Source organism: Neofelis nebulosa, chromosome 2 (assembly GCF_028018385.1).
Source record: "Neofelis nebulosa isolate mNeoNeb1 chromosome 2, mNeoNeb1.pri, whole genome shotgun sequence".
In the NCBI taxonomy this organism is placed as follows: Eukaryota; Metazoa; Chordata; class Mammalia; order Carnivora; family Felidae; genus Neofelis; species Neofelis nebulosa.
The window spans coordinates 9,075,546-9,088,835 of record NC_080783.1 but is presented as its reverse complement, the minus strand read 5'-3'; the positions used below and the strand labels follow the sequence as shown (position 1 = coordinate 9,088,835).

General features: G+C 38.6%; 1 protein-coding gene across 6 annotated transcripts in view; it reads left to right on the top strand.

Moving 5' to 3' along the window:
- The window catches only part of SP100 (SP100 nuclear antigen), a 100,061-nt gene that overhangs the window by 27,615 nt on the left and 59,156 nt on the right, over positions 1–13,290 (top strand). Inside the window, exon 2 of one of the 6 annotated variants that reach the window (XM_058701941.1) lies at positions 8,663–8,730. The exons of the other annotated variants lie outside the window; for them this stretch is intronic. The gene's annotated coding sequence lies outside the window, so the exon portion shown is untranslated. The remainder of the gene's footprint in view (positions 1–8,662; positions 8,731–13,290) is intronic. 6 annotated transcript variants of the gene reach the window in all.

Below are 13,290 nucleotides of genomic sequence, written 5' to 3'. Positions count from 1 at the left end.
TAATTTTGAATCTTTCTTGTTTTCTAATATATGCATTTAATGGAATGCATTTCTCTCTAATCATAGCTTTTTTTGCATCCCACAAATTTTGGTGAGTTGTCTGTTCATTTTTATTTAGTTCAAAATATCTCTAAATTTTTCTTGAGATTTCTTTGATCCAGGCGTTATTTAGAAGTGTATCTTTAAATCTCCAAGTATTGGGCACTTTCTAGCTCTTTCTGTTATTGATTTGTAGTTTAATTCCTGTGTTGTCTGAGAACATACTTCGTGATTTTTATTCTTTTCAACTTTTTAAGATGTGTTTTATGGCCCACTGTGTGCTCTGTCTTGGTAAGTTTGTTATTCTGTGTGATTTTGAGGAGTATGTGTGTTCTCATACTCCAACAACAGCAGCAATTCTGCTGTTGTTGGATGCAGTATTATAAAAATGTCAAATAGATCAAATTGTTTGGCAAAGATGTTTAGGTCAATTACATTCTTATTGCTTTTCTACCTGCTTGATCTATTAATTGCTAAAAAAGGGCTTTTCATGTATCCAACTGTAGTAACAAATTTGTCTATTTCTATTATCATTTTATCAACTTTTAGCTTCCATAATTTGATGTTTTGTGTTTAGGGAGATATATGTTAAGGATTGTTATGTCTTCTTGGAAAACTGACCCCTTTATCATATGAAATGCTCTCTTTCTCCTTGATAATTTTTCTTATTCTGAAGTTTTTTTGTATGGAAATAATGTGGCTACTCCATCTTTTTTGTTTGTTTATTTGTTTCGTTAGTGTTAGCATGGTATCTCTTTCTCCATTCTTAACCTGAGTCCTTTATTTATGGGTTTTTCTGGGTGACAATACTGGTTTTTCTGGGTTGGGTCTTGTTTTTGCAGTCACTTTGACAATCTCTGCTTTTTTTTTTCTTTCCAAGTTTTTAATTAATTTCCAGTTAGGTAACATACAGTATAATATTAGTTTCAGGTGTAGAATTTAGTGATTCATCACCTATACCCCGTGCTCAACACAAGTGCCCTCCTTAATACACATTGCCTATTTAACCCATCCCTCTGCCCACCCCCTTCCAGTAACCATCAGTTTGTTCTCTATAGTTCTGTTTCTTTTCTTCTTCTTCTTCTTCTTCTTCTTCTTCTTCTTCTTCTTCTTCTTCTTCTTCTTTTTTACCATTTAATTTAATTTATTTTTTAAATTTACATCCAAGTTAGTTAGCATATAGTGCAACAATGATTTCTAGAGTAGATTTCTTAATGCTGCTTACCAATTTAGCCCACCCCTCCCAATAAACCCTCCAATAACCCTCTATTTGTTCTCCATATTTAAGAGTCTCTTATGTTTTGTCCCCTCCCTGCTTTTATATTATTTTTGCTTGCCTTCCCTTATGTTCATCTGTTTTGTCTCTTAAAGTCCTCATATGAGTGAAGTCATATGATTTTTGTCTTTCTCTGGCTGACTAGTTTCACTTAGCATAATACCCTCCAGTTCCATCCACATAGTCACAAATGGCAAGATTTCATTCTTTTTGATTGCCGAGTAATACTCCATTGTGTGTGTGTGTGTGTGTGTGTGTGTGTGTGTGTGTGTATATACACCACATCTTCTTTATCCATTCATCCATCGATGGACATTTGGGCTCTTTCCATACTTTGGCTATTGTTGATAGTGCTGCTATGAACATTGGGGTGCATGTGTCCCTTCAAAACAGCATACCTGTATCCCTTGGATAAATACCTAGTAGTGCAATTGCTGGGTCGTAGGGATAGTATTTTTAATTTTTTGAGGAAGTTCCATACTGTTTTCCAGAGTGGCTGCACCAGTTTGCATTCCCACCAACAATGCAAAAGAGATCCTCTTTCTCCGCATCCTTGCCAATAGCCTGTTATTGCCTGAGTTTTTAATGTTAGCCATTCTGATAGGTGTGAGGTGGTATCTCATTGTGGTTTTGATTTATATTTCCCTGATGATGAGTGATGTTGAGCATTTTTTTTTATGTGTCAGTTGGCCATCTGGATGTCTTCTTTGGAGGAGTGTCTATTCATGTCTTTTGCCCCTTTCTTCACTGGATTATTTGTTTTTCGGGTGTTGAGTTTGATAAATTCTTTATAGATTTTGGATACTAACCCTTTATCTGATATGTCATTTGCAAATACCTTCTCCCATTCTGTCAGTTGCCTTTTACTTTTGTTGATTGTTTCCTTCGCTGTGTAGAAGCTTTTTATTTTGATGAGGTCTCGATAGTTCATTTTTGCTTTCGTTTCCCTTGCTTCCAGAGACATGTTGAGTAAAAAGTTGCTGCAGCCAAAACAAAAACAAAAATTCATATAAAGTGGTACAACACTTTAATATAATACAAAATAATAAAGAAAATACAGAATATAAAGAAAAATAAATTAACCTGCACTTACGTTTGAAAACCTTTGTGGCTGGTGTGAGGAAACAGGAGAGAAGAGGGTTTGTGTAGGATGATTTTCATTATCACTAACGGAATCACTGCTATCTATTTGTTCAATAGAATCTTTTTCTGCATGGGGGCCATTTATATGTTCTCATGGATGTTGACTACAGTACAGTATTAATAAGTTCTTGTCATATACCATATTTAATGTAACTGGCAATAAGGCAGCAGAGGAAAGGGTCTATATCCACAGGCAGCCTGACCTAGAATGAAGTAAATCATTCCTAAGCTTACTCTTATATGGAAAAGCAAAGGACTGTCCATAGGTGCTTTGAAGTGACAAAAACTGATACTAGTGCCAGTTGTGGGCACCTTCCAACATTCTGAAAAATCACTGATTTCTGCCAAACACTGTGGCCTGAGACTGAGCATCTGAGCATGGGAGACGATCACCCACGAGCCCTCAGAGAGAGAGAGAGAGAGAGAGAAGAACCAATGGCTCAGTTGTGATCATGTGATGTTCAGCATCATGTACTACTCATATTGCAGACCATTGCTTGTTTATCAAGTTAAAATTTATTAGAAACATTTGCTCGTCTTGTGGAATACTCACAGAACAAGTTACTCACAATCCAAGGTTTTACTATATACATGTTAAGTCCGTCTGGTCCATTGTCATTAAAGCCATTGTTTCCTTATTGATTTTCTGCTTACATGATCTGTCTATTGATGAAAGGGGGTAAAGTGCCCTACTATTATTGTATTATTGTTATAAATGAATTCCTTTATGATTATTATTAATTGTTTTATATATTTGTATTGTTTCATGTTCGGGGCATAAATATTTACAATCATTAAATTTTCTTGTTGGATGGTCCCCTTTATTATGATATAGTGCCCTTCTTCATCTATTGTTACAGTCTTTGGTTTAAAATCTAATTTTTCTGATTAAGTATTGCTACTCCGGCCTTCTTTTGACTTCAATTTGCATGATAAATGTTTCTCCATCTCCTCACTTTCAATCTGCATTTGTTGTTAGGTCTAACATGAATCTTCTATAGGCAGCATATAGATGGGTCTTGTTTTGTTTTCTATAGAGCATTTAGTCCATTTACATTCAGAGTGATTTTTTTAATCAATTAATTTATTTTTTTAAGTGTATATACAAGTTTGTTAGCATATAATGCAATAACAATTTCAGGAGTAGAATCCAGTGATTCATCCCCTACATATAACACCCAGTGCTCATCCCAATAAGTGTCTTCCTTAATGCCCCTTGCCCATTTAGCCCATCCCCCCACCCACATCCTCTCCAGCAGCCCTTAGTTCTCAATATTTAAGAGTCTCTTATGTTTTATACCCTTCACTGTTTTTATATTATTTTTGCTTCTCGTCCCTTATGTTCATCTTTTGTATCTTAAATTCCACAAATGAGTGAAGTCGTATGATATTTGTCTTTCTCTGACTCACTAATTTCATTTAGCATAATACACTCTAGTTCTACCCATGTTGTTGCAAATCTCAAGATTTTACTCTTTTTGATCGCCAAGTAATACTCCATTGTATCTGTATACCACATCTTCTTTACCCATTCATCTGTCAATGGACATTTGGGCTCTTTCCATACTTTGACTATTGTCCATAACACTTCTATAAACATTGGGGTGCATGTACCCCTTCGAAACAGCACCCCTGTATCTTTTGGATAAATACCTAGTAGTGCAATTGCTGGGTCATAGGGTAGTTCTATTTTTAACTTTCTGAGGAACCTCCATATTGTTTTCCAGAGTGGCTACACCAGTTTGCATTCCCACCAGCAGTGCAAAAGAGATCCTCTTTCTCTGCATCCTCGCCAACATCTAGTATTGCCTGAGTTGTTAATTTCAACCATTCTGACAAGTATGAGGTGGTATATCATTGTGGTTTTGATTTGTATGTCCCTGATGATGAGTGATGTTGAGCATTTTTTCATGTGTCACTTGGCCATCTGGATGTCTTCTTTGGAGAAGTGTCTGTTCATGTCTTTTGCCCATTTCTTCACTGGATTATTTGTTTTTTGGGTGTTGAGTTTGATATGTTCTTTATAGATTTTGGATACTAACCCTTTATCAGATATGTCATTTGCAAATATATTCTCCCATTCCTTTGGTTGCCTTTTACTTTCACTGATTGCTTCCTTCACCATGCAGAAGATTTTTATTTTGATGAGGTCCCAATAGTTCATTTTTGCTTTTGTTTTCCTTGCCTCCAGAGATGTGGTAAGTAAGAAGTTGCTACAGCTGAAGTCAAAGAGTTTTTTTCCTGCTTTCTCCTCAAGGATTTTGATGGCTTCCTGTCTTACATTTAGATCTTTCATCCATTCTGAGTTTATTTTTGTGTATGGTGTAAGAAAGTGGTCCAGGTTTATTTTTCTGCATGTCACTGTCCAGTTTTCCCAGCACCATTTCCTGAACAGACTGTCTTCATTCCATTGGATATTCTTTCCTGCTTTGTCATATGGCCACAAAGTTGGCCATATGTTTGTGGGTCCATTTCTGGGCTCTCTACTCTGTTCTAGTGATCTAAGTGTCTGTTTTTGTGCCAGTACCATACTGTCTTGATGATTATAGCTTTGTAATACATACTGAAGTCCGGAATGGTGATGCCTCCAGCTTTGGTTTTCTTTTTCAGGATTGGTTTGGCTATTTGGGGTTTTTTCTGGTTCCATACACATTTTAGGATTGTTTGTTCTAGCTCTGTGATGAATGCTGGTGTTATTTTGATAGGGATTACATTAAATATGTAGATTGCTTTGGGAAGTGTTGACATTTTAACAATATTTGTTATCCCAATCCATGAGCATGGAATATTTTTCCTTTTATTTTGTGTGTGTGTCTTCTTCAACTTTCTTCATAAGCTATAATTTTCAGTGTATAGATTTTTCACCTCTTTGGTTAGGTTTATTCCTAGGTATTTTATGGTTTTTAGTACAATTGTAAGTGGAATCAATTCCTTGATTTCTCTTTCTGCTGCTTCATTATTGGTGTATGGAAATGCAACCTATTTCTGTGCGTTGATTTTATATCCTGCAGCTTTGCCTAAGTCATGGATCAGTTCTAGCAGGGTTTTTTTTGTGAAATCTTTTGGGTTTTCTATATAGAGTATCATGTCATCTGCAAAAAGTGAAGGTTTGTCTTTCTCCTTGACAATTTAGATGACTTTTATTTTTTTGTGTTGTCTGATTGCTGAGGCTAGGACTTCTAATACTGTGTTGAATAACAGTGGCAAGAGTGGACCTCCCTGTTGTGTTCCTGACCTTAGAGGGAAAGCTCTCAGTTTTTCCCCATTGTGATGATATTAGCAGTGGGTCTTTTGTACATGGCTTTTATGATCCTGAGGTATGATCCTTCTATCCCTACTTTCTTGACAGTTTTTATCAAGAAAGGATGCTGTATTTTGTCAAATGCTTTCTCTACATCTATTGAGAGGATCATGTGGTTTTTGTCCTTTCTTATATTAATGTGATGTATCACACTGATTGGTTTGGAGATGTTGAAGCCAGCCCTGCATCCCAGGTATAAATCCCACTTGATCGTGGTGAATAATTTTTTAAATGTATTGTTGGATCCATTTGGTCAGTATCTTGTTGAGAATTTTTACATCCATGTTAATCAGGGAAATTGGTATATAGTTCTCCTTGTTAGTGGGGTCTTTGTTTGGTTTTGGAATCAAGGTAAGCTGGCCTCATAGAATAAGTTTGGAAGTTTTCCTTCCATTTCCATTTTTTGGAACAGCTTCAAAAGAATGAGTATTAACTCTTCTTTAAATGTTTTATAGAATTCCCCTGGAAAGCCTCCAGCCCTAGACTCTTGTTTTTTGGGATATTTTTGATTACTAATAATATTTATTTGATGGTTATGGGTCTGTTCAAATTTTCTATTTCTTCCTGTTTCAGTTTGGTAATTTATATGTTTCTAGGAATTTTTCCATTTCTTCCAGATTGCCAATTTATTGGCATACAATTGCTCATAATATTCTCTTATTATTGTTTGCATTTCTGCAGTATTGGTTGTGATCTCTCCTCTTTATTTATTTTATTTACTTGGGTCTTTTCCTTTTTCTTTTTGATAAAACTGGCTAGGGGTTTATCAATTTTGTTAATTCTTTCAAAGAACTAGCTCCTTGTTTCATTGATCTGTTTTACTGTTTAGGTTTTTTAATTTCGGTAGCATTGATTTCTGCTCTAATCTTTATTATTTCCTGTCTTCTCCTGGTGTTGGATTTCATTTGCTGTTCTTTTTTCAGCTCTTTAAGGTGTAAAGTTAGGTTGTGTATCTGAGACCTTTCTTCTTTTTTTAAGAAGGCCTGGATTGCTATATACTTCCCTCTTATGACAGCCTTTGCTGCATCCCAGAGGTTTGGGACTTTGGTATTATCATTTTCATTGGCTTCCATGTACTTTTTAATTTCCTCTTTAACTTCTTGGTTAACCCATTCATTCTTTTTTTTTTTTTTAATTTTTTTTCCCAACGTTTTTAATTTATTTTTGGGACAGAGAGAGACAGAGCATGAACGGGGGAGGGGCAGAGAGAGAGGGAGACACAGAATCAGAAACAGGCTCCAGGCTCCGAGCCATCGGCCCAGAGCCCGACGCGGGGCTCGAACTCACGGACCGCGAGATCGTGACCTGGCTGAAGTCGGACGCTTAACCGACTGCGCCAATACTTGTTTAGTCTCCAAGTATTTGTTGTCTTTCCAAATTTTTTCTTGTGGTTGATTTCAAGTTTCATAGCATTGTGGTCTGAAAATATGCATGGTATGATCTCAATCTTTTTGGTACTTGCTGAGGGCTGATTTGTGTCCCAGTATGTGATCTATTCTGGATAATGTTCCATATGCACTCGAGAAGAGTGTATATTCTGCTTTAGGATGAAATGTTCTGATTATATCTGTTAAGTCCACCCGATCCGGTGTGTCATTCAAAGCCATTGTTTCTGTGTTGATTTTCTGCTTAGGTGATCTGTCCGCTGTTGTAAGTGGGGTGTTGACGTCCCCTACTATTATGGTATCATTTTCAATGAGTTTCTTTATGTTTGTGATTAATTGATTTATATATTTGGGTTATATCAGGTTGGGGGCACAAATGTTTACAATTGTTAGATCTTCGTGTGGATAGGTCCCTTAATTATGATATAGTGCCCTTCTTCATTCTCTTCTTACAGTCTTTATTTTAAAGTCTAGATTGTCTGATATAAGTATGGCTACTCTGGTTTTCGTTCAGTGACCATTAGCATAATAGATGTTTCTCCATCCCCTTACTTTCTGAAGGTGTCTTTAGGTCTAAAATGGGTCTCTTGTAAACAGAATATAGATAGATCTTGTTTTATTTTCCATTCTGTTACCCTATGTCTTTTGGTTAGAGCATTTAGTCCATTGACATTTAGAGTGAGTACTGAAAGATATGAATTTATTGCCACTGTGTTGCCTGTAGAGTTGGAGTTTCTGGTGATATTCTCTAGTCCTTTCCAGTCTTTGTTGCTTTTAGTCTTTTTTGTTTTGTTTCGTCTTTTCTCCCCTCAGAGAGTCCCTCTTAAAATTTCTTGTAGGGCTGGTTTAGTGGTCACAAACTCCTTTAGTTTTTGTTTGTCTGGGAAACTCTTTATATCTTTTTCTATTCAGAATGATAGCCTTGCTGGATAGAGTTTTCTTGGCTGTAGACTTTCCCCATTCAGCACATTGAATATATCATGCCACTCCCTTCTGGCTTGCCAAGTTTCTATGGAGAGATCTGCAGCTAGACTTATGGGTCTTCCCTTGTAAGGTAGGGACCTCTTTTGTCTTGATCTGCTTTTGTTCATTTTGATGAGAGTTCTCTGTGCCTCCTGGATCTGGATGTCTGTTCCCTTCCCAGATTAGGTTAGCTTTATGCTATTATCTCCTGAAATAAATTTTCTGCCCCCTTTTCTCTCTTCTTCTTATTCTGGGATTCCTATGATATGAAGTTATTATGTTTGATGGAGTCACTGAGTTCCCTAAGTCTATTCTTGTGTTCCATAATTCTCTCTCTTTTGTTCAGCTTTATTATTTTCCATTATTTTATCTTCTATATTACTTATTCATTCCTCTGCTTCTTCCATCCTTGTGGCCACTGCATCCAGTCTGTTTTGAATCTCAGTTACTGCATTTTTTATTTCTGACTGATTATTTTTTAACAGTTTCTTTTTTTTAATATGAAATTTAGTGTCAAATTGGTTTCCATACAACACCCAGTGCTCATCCCAACAGGTGCCCTTCTCAATGCCCATCACCCAATGAGGTTCTCCCTGATGTCTTCCATGCTTTTCTTAAGCCCAGTGAGTATCCTGATGATTGTTGCTTTAAATTCTCTGTCAGGTAGGGGCGCCTGGGTGGCTCAGTCGGTTAAGCGTCCGACTTCAGCTCAGGTCACGATCTCACAGTCCGTGAGTTCGAGCCCCGCGTCGGGCTCTGGGCCGATGGCTCGGAGCCTGGAGCCTGCTTCCGATTCTGTGTCTCCCTCTCTCTCTGCTCCTCCCCCGTTCATGCTCTGTCTCTCTCTGTCTCAAAAATAAATAAACGTTAAAAAAAAAAATTAAAAAAAATTCTCTGTCAGGTATATTACTTATATCTGTTTTGATTAGATCTCTGGCTGAGACCTGATCTTATTATTTCTTTTGGGATTAATTCCTCCATTTTGACATCTTGTCGTCTCTGTCTTCTTCTCTGTGTTAGAAAAGCTTCTTATGTTTCCTGCTTCTGCGAGTAATGGCTTTATGAAAAAGAGGTCATGTGGTATCCAGGGCCTGGTGCTTCAGGAAGTGTTTCTGGTATGTGCTGCATGCACTCTGCTGTTGTGTTTTGGCTGCTGTATCCTTCAGGCCAGGCATCTGCAGAGGCTCTCCTTGCCTGCAATGGGCAGTGTTTGGTTCTTGGTCAAATCATGGCAAGTTTTAATGAGGCGTGGTCTGGTCTGCTTGTTAAATGGGACCTGATGCTACTTACACTAGAACTGAAGCCTTGCAGAACAGTCTGGTCAGGAGATGTGGTGTGGGCAGGGGTTTCTGCTGGTCTTCTGGGGAAGGGCCCTGCCACGCTGGGACTGAGGCAAACTTGACCGAGAAGGGCAATATGAACATAATGCAGGGGTGTGCGATCTGATGTAAGCAGGCTAGGCAGCCAGTGTCAGTGCTGTGCTGTTTACTAAAAGGTGGTTCTGTGTTTATGCTGAGGTGCAGGGGAGGGAAATGGCATCAGCCAGCTGCTTTTTCCCCAGAGAGGGGTCTCCATGCTTGCTGCTCTCAGGAAAGCACTCCCAGAAGAGCGAATATTCTCCCCCTGTGCATTCCAGGCATTTTTCACTGTTTTCATGCTGTCTGCCACTGGGTTGCTTGTGCATTCTCTCCTGGAGCAGCACATTTCCCTCAGGGCTCTATCCCAGCCAAGCCTGCTGACTTTTAAAACTCCAAACTTTGGGGAAGTGCTCTGCTGGGGGCCTACACTGACACCTTCTGGGGTAAGGTGTCACCACACTGGGACTGAAGGAGGTTTGGCCAAGAAGGGCAGTCACACCTTCTTGGAGTGCAGGGGTGTGGGACTTGGAGCAGGCAGGCTAGGCAGCCAGTGTTGGCATTGAGCTGCCTGGTCAGGTGGTTCTGTGCTTATGCTGAAGGGCGTGGCGGGGTGGGGGATGGAAATGACACATGCGGACAACTTTGTCCCATGGAGAGGTGCCTCTGTGAATGCCATCTCTCAGGGATGTGCCCCAAGGAGGGCGAATAATCTCCCCACTGTGTGCCCAGGTGATCCTCAAGTTGTGCTGTCTGTCCCGGTATTGTTTCCCTGCCTCCTTTCCAGGAGCAGGGCAGTCCTCTCAAGGCTCTATCCCAGCCGTGCCCAAAGACCTTTAAAACTCCCTGGAGTTCACTTCAAGCCCCATTGGTTGCAAGAACTCACTAAAATCAGCCCCTCTCATTTCCCCAGCCAATGGTTCTGAGGAAGTATTCTCCTTGTGCATATCTCTGTGTGCTCCTCTCTCACCTTTCTTTGCAACCAGGGCTTTCTCCCCTCCGCAGCATCCCACTATCCCTTTCTCCCCCAAACCATGTCTCCACACTTCCTACCTTCTTCACTGTGGCCTCTTCTCTCCCTCTACTTGTTCAGTTTGTTCTGTCAGCCCTCAGGCTGACTTCTTGGGTTTTCAGAATGATTTGTTATCTAGTTGTGTTCAAGGGACAAGATGAGCCTAGGGTTGTCCTACTATGTTACCATCTTAGCTCCTGCACCAACGATCTCTGCTTTGAATTAGAACGCTTACACCATTCATACTGAAAATACTTCTTTATATATTTATTAATATCTACCATCTACATTATTGTTCTTTATTCATTACATTTGCTTTGTTTCTTGTTTCCTTCTTTTTCTACCTTGTCTGGTTTTAAGTTAGCATTTTGTATGAGCCCATCATATCTTTTCTATTAATATATCAGTCATACTTGTTTTCTTTAATTTTTTTAATGTTTATTTTTGAGAGACAGAGCATGAGTGTGGGGGGCGGGTGGCAGAAAGAGAGGGAGTCACAGAATCCGAAGCAAGCTCCGGGCTCTGAGCTGTCAGCACAGAGCCTGATGTGGGGCTCAAACTCACGAACTGCGAGATCATGACCTGAGCCGAAGTCGATGCTTAACCGACTGAGCCACCCGGGTGCTCCCTAAGTGCTTTTTTTTTTTTAATTTTTTTTTCAACGTTTTTTATTTATTTCTGGGACAGAGAGAGAGACAGAGCATGAATGGGGGAGGGGCAGAGAGAGAGGGAGACACAGAATCGGAAGCAGGCTCCAGGCTCCGAGCCATCAGCCCAGAGCCTGACGCGGGGCTCGAACTCACGGACCGCGAGATCGTGACCTGGCTGAAGTCGGACGCTCCACCGACTGCGCCACCCTGGCGCCCCAAGTGCTTTTTTTTTTTTAAGATTGGAAACAAGACAAGGTAGTCCATTCTCCCCACTTTTCTTCAACATTGTGTCTAAACTCCTAACCATTACAATAAGAAAGAAAAAGAAATAATTGTTGGGGGAAAAAAAGTAAAGGGGTTTTGCTTGATTATTTTCTATAAAATCCAAAAGAAATATATAAATACATTATTAGAATACAAGAATTTAGCAGGCTTATAAATACGTGGTTAACGTTTTTGAAAATTAGTTTATTCCCATACAATTATAACAAGCAATTTAAAAAGCAATACCATTTAAAGCAATGCCAGTTTTAAAAAAGCAATACCATTCTTAGTTAAGAGTAAATTTAATGAGAAATGTATATGACTTCTTTATGAAAACTATAAACATTTCTAGACAAAATTAAGGAAAACCAAATAAATGGAGAGCTATACAGTGTTAACAGATTGTAGTTCAATATCATTAAGATATCAGTTGTTACCAAATTTACCTATAGGTTCAAAGCAAGCCCTATAAAAATCCAAAAGGCTTTTCTTATAGAAATTGACAAAATGATTTTAAGAGATATATAGAAAGCCAAAAGACCTAGAAAAGTCAAGACAATTTTTCCCTAATTGGCTTCAAGATTTTCTATAAGCTACACTGTGCAAGCCGATATGCTGTTGGCATAAGAATAGACAAATAGATCAGTGGTACAGAATAGGAAGTCCAGAAATAGACCCATGCCTACATTGTAAATTGCTTTGTGAATATTTTCATTAACTTGTGATAGGCAAAGATTTCTTAGTACCTTAAGGTTTTTACCACAGAAAAAAAGTGATGGATTTGGCTTCATCAAAATTAAAAATGTCTCCTCATCAAAACACATGGTTAAGCAAATCACAGACTGGGAGAAAATGTTCATAATACATAAATCAAACAAAACAATTCTTTCCATAATAGAAAACAAGCTGCTACATATCAGTAAGTAGTAAAAGATAACCCAACAATAGAAATAGGTCAAAGACTTGAACAGACACCTTACAAAACAAGATGCATAATTGCCAATGAACGTATGAAAGTGTGCTCAACATCATTAAAGTAATACAAATTAAAACTATCTAAGATACCACACCATACACATGAGAGTGGCTTAAATTAGGAAAACTATATCTAATAGGCTCTAAAAAACAGTTTGGCGGATTCTAAAATAGCTAAGCATATTCACACCATGCCCCACTCCTAGTTATTTACACAAGACAAACGAAAGCATCATGCCATAAAAAGATGCATACAAGAACAGCAACTTTCTTCACACAAGTCTCAAACTGGAATCAATCTAAATAACCATCAACAGGAAAATGAATAAGCAGATTGTGGTAGGTCCACACAATGGAATACCTTCAACAACAGAAAGGAACAAACTTCTCTTCATCCAACAGCATGGGTTATGAGCAAATGTCAGGCACAGAGCATACATGATGTATGATTATTCCATGTACATGAAATCCGGTAACAGGCTAAATTCGCACATGGTGATAGAGAGGTCAGCAGTGTTTGCCTTTGAGAGGTTGCTTGGATCCAGGGGGTCAGCTTGTAGGTGGAGAGGTTAGACGTACACTGTTCTATTTGCCATTTTTAAATTAACACGTAAGTTTCCAGAACCATCCCTTGTGATCTCCACTGCCTCTTCAGGGCTCTTCAGGGCAAACCAGTTGTTTTTCTGACCTCTGGGAGCATCCTTCACCTACAACAGCAATGAGCACCCCTCTGCCCACTTTCGTCTACGGATTTTGATGGAAATCTCTCTTGTCCTCATTGCCCAGCGATTCTCCTTGCCAGTGTGAATCCAATTTCTTTATTATCATTTTAGCAGGGCTTTTAATAAAAGACAAGACACATGCTTCTTTTCAACCTGCAGTCTTTGAACTGAAACTTGTTTTTTCAGGGATGTTTCACAATCATGT